This window comes from Fukomys damarensis, unplaced genomic scaffold (genome assembly GCF_012274545.1).
Source record: "Fukomys damarensis isolate Sample0158 unplaced genomic scaffold, DMR_v1.0_HiC HiC_scaffold_16, whole genome shotgun sequence".
Lineage (NCBI taxonomy): Eukaryota > Metazoa > Chordata > Mammalia > Rodentia > Bathyergidae > Fukomys > Fukomys damarensis.
The window spans coordinates 59950202-59959397 of NW_022900928.1; the positions used below are offsets into that span (position 1 = coordinate 59950202).

A 9196-nucleotide genomic window follows, 5' to 3' on the forward strand; every position below is an offset into this window, starting at 1 on the left:
TTTTTTTTTTTTTTTTTTTTTTTTTGGTACCAGGGATCAGACTCAGGTCCTTGCACTTGTGAGGCAGGTGGCAGAACCACTGAGCTAAATCCCTGGCCCTAGGACTCTTTTCCATTAAAAATGAATCCATATGTTGCTCAAGTTTGAGAGAAAGAGAATAAGGTTTGTAAATTAGTACTTTTCTAGTTAAAGATCAGAGGGGGATCCTACTAGCATGGAAAGGACAAATCTATTCTCTTATATTTTATGTAAAAAGTCTTCAGGCAGGTGGCAGAACCACTGAGCTAAATCCCTGGCCCTAGGACTCTTTTCCATTAAAAATGAATCCATATGTTGCTCAAGTTTGAGAGAAAGAGAATAAGGTTTGTAAATTAGTACTTTTCTAGTTAAAGATCAGAGGGGGATCCTACTAGCATGGAAAGGACAAATCTATTCTCTTATATTTTATGTAAAAAGTCTTCAGAAATGATAAAGCAAGCAGAGAAAAGCAGATGAATTCGGTTCCACCTATGTATATATTATAATCTAGATATTCATTCAGGCTTAGAAGAGCCTTGATATGCTAACAAAAACTGGTACACTGATGCTAAGCTATTTTGTTTAAAAGTCAGATATGATTTACTTATCCAAGCACAATGAATTGGAGGCCTAAGGAGTAAATTATGATTAAATATGAAATCATAAGCTGAGAAAAACAGGGCTCAGAAAATTGCCTGGTTTGAGAGTCATCAGTGCTGGACTTCAGTTCCCATCTCGGTCACTGACTCATGGTGACCTACCTCTCCCTAGGCCTCAACCACACTGTCTACCCCATGTCTACCCTAATACAATGTCAGTACTACTTTAGCTTGGCCTTTACCCAGTAAAATACAACTAATCACCTCTGGTTCCTGCTCTACTTGCTATGATGCTGTGAGAATGAAACAGGTAATAAACACGGAGATGCTAATAAATCCTTCAATAAAGTGATTAAAACAGACTGTAACACAAAGAAGCTATTTCAAAAACTGGGCCAACAGAGTTAAGGGGAGGCACAACCCCTCACCCAGTGCATGTACCTCTGCTGGGCCCTCAGTGGGCAGGTGGCCCAGCCTGTGGCCATGGAGCCTAAGAACTAGAGAGTCTCCAAGCTCTGCTGATGTCATCCTGAGCCCCAGGGAGGAAGGAGGGCCTCATCCCCTGGCTGCCACCACCCTCCACCCTAACCTCCCCAAGAGCAGTCCTTTCCCCTTATAAGGCCTGAGCCACAGTTCTTACTGGTCCTCTACAGCCCTTTCCCCTTCTTGGGGCCAGGCTTGGGAGGAGGCTCATTTTCCTCCCATAGCCTCCTCCCCCTCAAATTCGGTTTCTTGGTCCAGCCTAGCAAGTCTAGGCTACATAATGGCCTCAGAGGGGTCTGGTCAGCCACCCCCACCTCAAAGGCAGCATTGCCACCACAGGGTGGATGCGGGGAGACTGCTGGGAGCCTCTGGATACTGCCCACCAGGCCGGCAGAGCACAGGGCCTGCAGTCCACTGCTTCTGCTGCTTTCACAACAACCACCCCACATCTCTGCTGAGGTCCCAACTCAGAGGCTCCTGGGCCCAGCCAGCCTGCAGCTGCTTACGGTGGCAGATTCAGCCTCCCTCATGAGATAAGCACAGCAGATGAGTGGAAAGAATGTACCTACCGATGTGTACATATCACAGTGCTATAATTTTGTATGGAGCAGTCATGTAAATATATGTATGGATTTTATAGCATACATATATAAATCTAAAAAGGCATGTTTTTAGAAAAACAATGCACCATGGCTTCTTTTGAAAATAGTCTGAATAAGAATAAAATGAATTTCTACAGAAAAAAAAAAAACTGGGCCAAGTTGTAAAGCAGTCTTTTGAGGAGTGTGGTTTGCTAACTATGTGAATTGTCCAAGATGTCTGTTTAAAATGCAGATTCCTGGGCCAGGGATTTAGCTCAGTGGTGCTCCTAACTCACAAGCGCAAGGTCCCAAGTTCAATCCCTGGTACAAAAAAATGCAGATTCCTGGGGCTGGAGGTGTAACTCCATGGCAGAACTGTTTAGTATGCATAGGTTCTATTTCCAGCACCAAAAAAGTAGAAAATGGAGATTCTTGGCCTTTACCCAGAACTACTGAATCACAGGCCCCTAAGACTAGAGCTAGACATGTTATAGTCGCCCAATGATTCTAATGTGCATGACATTTCAAAGTCTTTGATTTAAAAGGTTCATCTGTAAAAACAATTTCCATGTCAATAAACATTTGCTAACATCTGTAATTAAGCATCTGCTCAGGTAAGATCTAAATTTAGTTTTTGAAGGCAACCTCTGTCCGGCAAAAGCAAATGACAGCTTTAGCTGGGTATCAATAAGCAATTCTGTGTCTATCCCTTGTGGGTTTTGCCAGATTAAAAAGATGATCCCTCTTTTGCTGGATTCCTGGAAGTTACCCAAACATAATCAATACAGTGCACACTGTGCTATTTCCACATCCTTCTCCCCTCTCTATTGCCCTCTCTGGTCTCCTATCCACTTCCCACATATACCACAAGAAATTAATGACTGGTCAGCACCAGAGGCAACCACCTAGGTCAGTCTGAGGATTAAATGCAGCCCTCAAGAAATGAACTTCTCAGCACAAAAGCACAGAGTTCTGCACAAAAGCTAAGAGTTCTGACATGAGTGGTGGTGTACCTATAATCCTAGCACTCAGGAAACTAAGGCAGGAGGATCATTACAAGATCAAGATCAAGACCAGCCTGCGCTATATAGTAAGTTCAAGGGCACCCTGAACTACATAGTAAGACCATGAAGAAAGAAAGGAAGGAAGGAAGAAAAAAAGAAAGAAAGAAAGGAAAAAGAGAGAGAGAAAGAAAGGAGTTCTAATACTTTTATACAGTTCATTCATTCAGTGAATCAAGGGAAGACAGAATTAGATTTGCCCAATTCCTGTAAGACAAGGCATCAAGAATAGGAGAAAGCACAAGAACATGGAATCAAAACCATTAACTGTTTTTGTGCTTAAAACAGCTCTAAAAGCACCAGGGATTTAGCTCAGTGGTTCTGCCACCTGCCTTGCAAGTACAGGGACCTGAGTTCGATACCTGGGTGGGGGGGCAGCTCTAATTGTCACAACAGAAAAGGATCAGTTCTGGAATCCTGTTACCCTCTCTCTTGCTCTTACAGAGATTGACAAAATAGGTACTCATGCAAATCTGATCCATGGAGTCAGTCATCCACTGGGAGAGAAGGCCAAGTGTGAACTGTAAGTTCTTCTTCCAAGCTGTTGTCCCATTTAAAGGGCCACCAAGAGTGGGGGATGGCCCAGTCCATGTGAAGAAAACCTGCAGCACAAAGAGGTGTTTTCCAACTACAATCCTCCCTTGGGATCTGCAGAGGACTGGTTGTAGGACCACCCCACCAATACCAAAATCCAAGGATGCCCAAGTCACTGCTATAAAATGGCATCATATTTACAAATAACCCATGTACATACTCTTGTATACTTTAAATCTTTTCTAGATTATTTATAATACCTAATACAATGTCAGTATTATATAAACCTTCTCCTCCTCCTCCTCCTCCTCCTTTTTGGTTTTTTGAGACAGGGTCTTGCTGTGTACTTCAGGCTGGCCTTGAATTCACTATGCAGCCCAGGCTGTCCTTGAACTTGCAGCAATCTTCCTGCCTCAGCCTCCCGAGTACTGAGATTACAGGTGTACACCATCACACCTGGCAGTCTAGATACTTTTTCATGGTAAATTAAATTCATGGATGCAGAACCTGGGCGTAAGGAGAAACAACAAACCATCATCTTTTAGCAAGATGGCCCTGATAAACTGATTCCAGGTCTGTATTAAATCCTTTGAAAAGTAGTGATTTGATCATTACTATGACATTAATGATAAGTTTATGTTTATACAATGTCACCATTCAATAGAGCTCAAATATTTTCCCCTAATTTCACCTCATATTTTTGCTTTCTTTCTCTAGTAGTTTTACTTATTTGTTTATAGTTTGGTGGTACTAACAAAGTCCTCAAATATTATCAACAGTAACTATCTACTGAGTGAGTAGAAGCAAGTAAGAAAACATTCCAGTCAATTGAGTTTTGGCAACAGGGAGGACCAGCCTGAAAGAATGAAAAGGGTACATGATTTAGAAGATCTGCTTTGTGCCTTCAGGAAGATTTTTTTCTTTTCTCTCTCTTTTTCTTTCAGTACAGAGCCTCATAATGAGCTACATCGCCAGCTTTTTTTTAAATTTTGAGATGGTCTCACTAAGTTGCTCAGGTTGGCTTCAAGCTTGCGATCCTCCTGCCTCAGCCTCTAGAGTAGCTGTAATTACAGGAGTGTATCACCACACTGAGTTTAGAGTTTCTTTTCCCCCCATTGGTAAAATAGTTCTACTTCTCAGAGTTGTGAGGAATAAGATCATAATGTGAAGTGCTTTGTTAATGGAAAGTATTTCACAAATACTAGAAGTTGCATCATTACCAAGAGTTCATTGAGTCCAGTGCCTGACTATGACACATAGAAAGATCATGCGGAGCCCTATGATTACTGTGTGAAAGCCCCCAGTTGCCTGAGAACAGCAGTCAGAATTAGTATTTCCTTTATTCATTAGTGTAGTAAGCTACAGCAAACCAGTTCAAACAAGAATACTTGACCTTTATTCAAGTACTGTCCTCTGAGCCCTATTATAGGTTTTAATGTTCTCAAGACAGAGCTCCTAGTTATCTTGCTAGATGCTATACACAGCTCAACAAAAAAAAACTTGGGTAGGGCCGGGGATTTAGCTCAGTCGTTCCGCCACCTGCCTTGCAAGTGCAAGGACCTGAGTTTGATCCCCAGTACCAAAAAACAAAAAACCTTGGTTAATGAAAAGGCAGAGTACACAGTGTTATTGAAGTTACAGGTGATGGATAATTTAATTTTTAGTGGATATTAAAAAAGTATCTTATGGGCTAAGGGGTGTAGCTCAGTGAAAGGGCCCTTGCTTAGCATGTGGTGCAAGGCTCTGGGTTAGATCCTCAACACACACACACACACACGCACACACACACACAGAAAAAAAAGAAAGAGGGAGGGAAGGAAAGAAAAAAAACTTTAAAAAATTTTAAAGTCAGATCCAGGACAGTACATATCATCTTACTATCTGTATAAAACAGAATGCACTCATATGCAAAAAAGAAAAAAAATATATATCTAATATATGTCCTACCTTTTTTTTTTGTATCAGGGTTCGAACTCGGGTCCTTGTGCTTGTGAGGCTGGCAGCAGAGCCACTAAGTTAAATCCCCAGCCCTTGAAAGGATATATATAACTAATAAGATTGGTTGATTATGGCAGGGTAACCAGGTACCTGGGAAACAGACATGGAAAAATTTTTTTCAATGTGTAGTATTTGTGCTTTGTTTTTTTACTACATAGTGCACTCCAAATTTGATTCAAATGTCACCTATTTTTCCACCAATGCCCTTTTTCTTTTGTAGGACTCAGGATACCTCATTGCCTCTAAGCTTTTTGGATTTTGAATCATTCATGACAATTGTCACTTACTGAAACAATCCTTAGCTGTTGGTTACTGCACTGCAGAATGTACCTACTCCCCCTAGCTGCTCTTGCCTGTGGCATCCATAGAAATGTATGTATAATAGGCTTCTCCTGCCCAGCTAGCTCTACCCTATCCAGCCCTACTATGTTCACGGGGTACAGTCCCAATTTCCTTCTTCTCTCTTATTTTTGTAAGCCTCTTATCACCGTGTCTTGTATCAGACCCAGCCAACATAAGTAGTAGCTTCCAGCAGCTGAACACACTGCCTTCAGGCTCCAGCTAGACAGAGATTTGGTTTTATAAAAGTAGGGCTTACTGAATGTATTCCTGCCCCCCTGAAAGCTCTTGCCTGTAGTCTCCCAGGAAGATGGTAGTCTTTCCAACTTCCTTATCTGATCTACCCTGTGGACTCATTAGGAGGAAAGTCACAGGAGTTAAGAAAGGACTCATGCCAAGATCCCCTGGGTGTACTGTTCATATCATGGCAGAAAGCCAGCTCAGACTGTAATCAGAAACCAAATTTCCCCTAATTTCTACGACTTTAGGAAATCAGCTCCGTCTCTGATCTCACTCTGTGATTAAAATTAGCTGGGGCTCAGTGTTCTAGAAAAGCCCCTACAAAGACTGAATGTACAATCTGTACACTGTGTCTTCTTAGGACAACCTTCAAGCTATGGTTACTGGAAGTGAATTAAGATGATAAATAAATGAAACAACCTGATGAGATCCTGTTCTCCCTTTCCACCTAATCCTTCCAGTTTCTTCATCACAAATCCAGAAAGGAGGTCACGGCTACAGATTTCAAAGAGGTCACAAGGGATTGGGGGTTGTAGTTCAGTAACAGAGAACTTCTCTAGCACTTGTGAGGCCCTGGAATAGAGCCACAGAACCACAAAAGCAAAACAAGCCAGGCGTGGTAGCACACTACTGTAATCCCAGCACTTGGCTGAGCCAGGAAGATCACTGTGAGTCTGAGGCCAGCCTGGGCTACACAGAGTTCAAGGCCAGTTTAAACTGTTCAGCAAAGCCTGTCCAAAAAAAAAAAAAAGGCACAATAAACAAACAAACAAAAAAACAACAAAGAGGTCATGAAATAGAGAATAGAAAGTCATAGTTAAATTGCGAGCTTCTGAAATCAGGCTCTTGGTGTTTCATTTGTTTGGATGCTACAGATGGAACCCAGGGCCTTGAGCATGCCAGGCAAGCACTCTGCCACTGAGCTGTACTCCTATCCCCTAGGTTACTTGGGTTTAAATCTCATGTCTGCAATTTTCCAATGAGGCTGTCTTGGACAATACATCTCAGATGAGATAACATCTCAGATCATGTTTCTCCATGTATAAAAAGAGGTTAATAGTCATCACCTCATAAGGTCGTTGTCAGGACTATATGAGAAAAGGCAGCTTAAAACACTCCTGACATAAAGCAATGTTTTTTTTCTTTAGTAGTGCTGGAGATCAAATCTACAGACTCATATGTAGTAGGCAAGTACTCTGCCCCCATCCCAATATTTAGCAAGATTAGCTGTTATTTCATTATTTCTTCACACAACAGATCTGAGCCTAGAGGGTGTCTCTATTAAAAAAAAAAAAAATCCAAGCATAGTGGTTCAGGCCTGTAATCTCAGCATTCTAAAAAGCTCAGGCAGGGGGATGACAAGCTCAATTCTAGTCTGGGCAACTTAGAGAGACTCTGTCTCAAAAAGCGGGGATGGGATAGAAATATAACTCAGTACAAAGGTTCTGGGTTGAATCTTCACACAACTAAACTTAAATAAATAACAAAACCACACAAATAAACAAAACACTAGCCCCAAATCCATATAATCTCCATGTTTCTAAGATTAAGCACAAAGGAGTGTAGCAGGTGTTATACACATGAAGAAGGGAAACCCCATTCTGTATTTGGCAGAGTTGACCTTGTTCCTCAAGGCCCAAGTATGCCCAGGCAATGATCCTACATTTTTAAGACACAAATTTTACTTCCTTTGGCAAATGTCTGCACCTCGCCACATGGCCAAGGCATGGGACTAAATGGAAGTCTTCTAAGGCCTTTCATTTCACAGGGCACAGGCCTTGCTAAACGCCTTCCATTGAGTTTCTGTTCTATAGATGATGTGTTGGCACCCAAATGAGACTCCTGGACATTTTTGTATCCTTTGATTTGCCTTTGACAGCATCAATAAATTAGCAGTAATAAAATTAGGAATGTGTATGTAATATGGCTTGCTCATATATGAAAAATTGGAAATTGGTGAATGACTAGTAATGGTCCTTAAGAGTAGCTGCTTCTCCCACAACCCAGCATGTCAATTATAGTATAACCTACAAACACAGTCACTGTCATGGCAAACTGAAATCAATAGAAAAGTGTCGACTTCTAGATTGCCTACCAATCAGGGAACCACTGTTGTGATGGGCAGTTATTATCTTCTAATAAACTATGATCTGGTTTGCTGGAGTTGTGTGTATGTGTGTGTGTGTGTGTGTGTGTGTGTGTGTGTGTGTTTGGTTTTGGTTTTGAAAATTTGAGACAGGGTCTGACTATATAATTCAGGCTGCTCTTGAATTCACTATGTGGTCCCAAGCTGGCCTGGAACTCATGGTGATTCTCCTGCTTCAGCCTCCCAAGTGCTGGGATTACAAGCATGTACCACCGTGCCAAGCTTTATGATGTTTTTCTCCAAGAAATGTTGCAACTATAGCACAGGAGTGCCATGTAGGAATATTAATTTTTTAAAAATATATTTCAACTTACACTGGAATAACACCAAGAATATGGAAAATACTGGCCTGTGTCAAGATGCCGACGGGAAAGGAGTTCTGAAATTTTTCATAGGAGTAGGATGCCCTCTGCTGGACATAGAAGCTTCTGTGACAGCACTGCAGGACAGGGTGACTGAAGTTGTCAGGCAGTAGTAGTATAGCAAAAACAAAACAAACATGGCAGCAAATTTAAATTCTGGTGCTACTTTTCAGAATATCCAGTCATCACAGACTGTGAGAACACAAAGGCCCAAAGAAAAGGAGAAAGGTTGAGTTAGAGAGATTGTTTTACAAATGTAGCACTGAAAAACCAGCCTCTTTTCTTCCATATCTCTACCAGTGTTTCACTGGCAAGAAGAGAATGGGAACATGATAAACATGTTTTAGGAAATAACAGGGAAGCTTAGAGTGACACAAGAAAGAGGTGAAAAAAAAAAAAGAGGCAAGACTAACTTCTGAGTGCTGCATGCTATCTCTTCGTTGAGTAACTGAACATATTACAGGTCATTTCTCTGAAAATGAAATTAACCTTTGCTCTCCTCCGAGAGAAGTGGCAGCAGCTGCAGAGACGCTCTCTCTGCAGATCGGTGGGAAAACATCGCCAAGGTAGGGCCTTCTCTGTATTTGTCTTGAACAGAGCAAAGTATGTTTTTTTAAAAAACTATACAAAAAGCTGGGCGTGGTGGCACATGCCTGTAATCCCAGCACTCGGAAGGCTGAGGCAGGAGCATCGCTGTGAGTTCAAGACCAGTCTGGGCTACAAAGTGAGTTCCAGGGCAGTCTGAACTACGCAGTGAAACTCTGTCTCAAAAACAAATTTAAAAAAATAATAAATTAAATTAAGTAAAAATAAATAAATAAATAAATAAAGTAGA

General features: G+C 41.5%; 1 protein-coding gene across 1 annotated transcript in view; it reads right to left on the reverse strand.

Moving 5' to 3' along the window:
* Nucleotides 1-8384, reverse strand: part of Ppp2r1b (protein phosphatase 2 scaffold subunit Abeta) — a 46692-nt gene extending 38308 nt beyond the window's left edge. Inside the window, exon 1 of the mRNA XM_033764322.1 lies at nt 8314-8384. The gene's annotated coding sequence lies outside the window, so the exon portion shown is untranslated. The remainder of the gene's footprint in view (nt 1-8313) is intronic.
* Nucleotides 8385-9196: the final 812 nt, after the last annotated feature.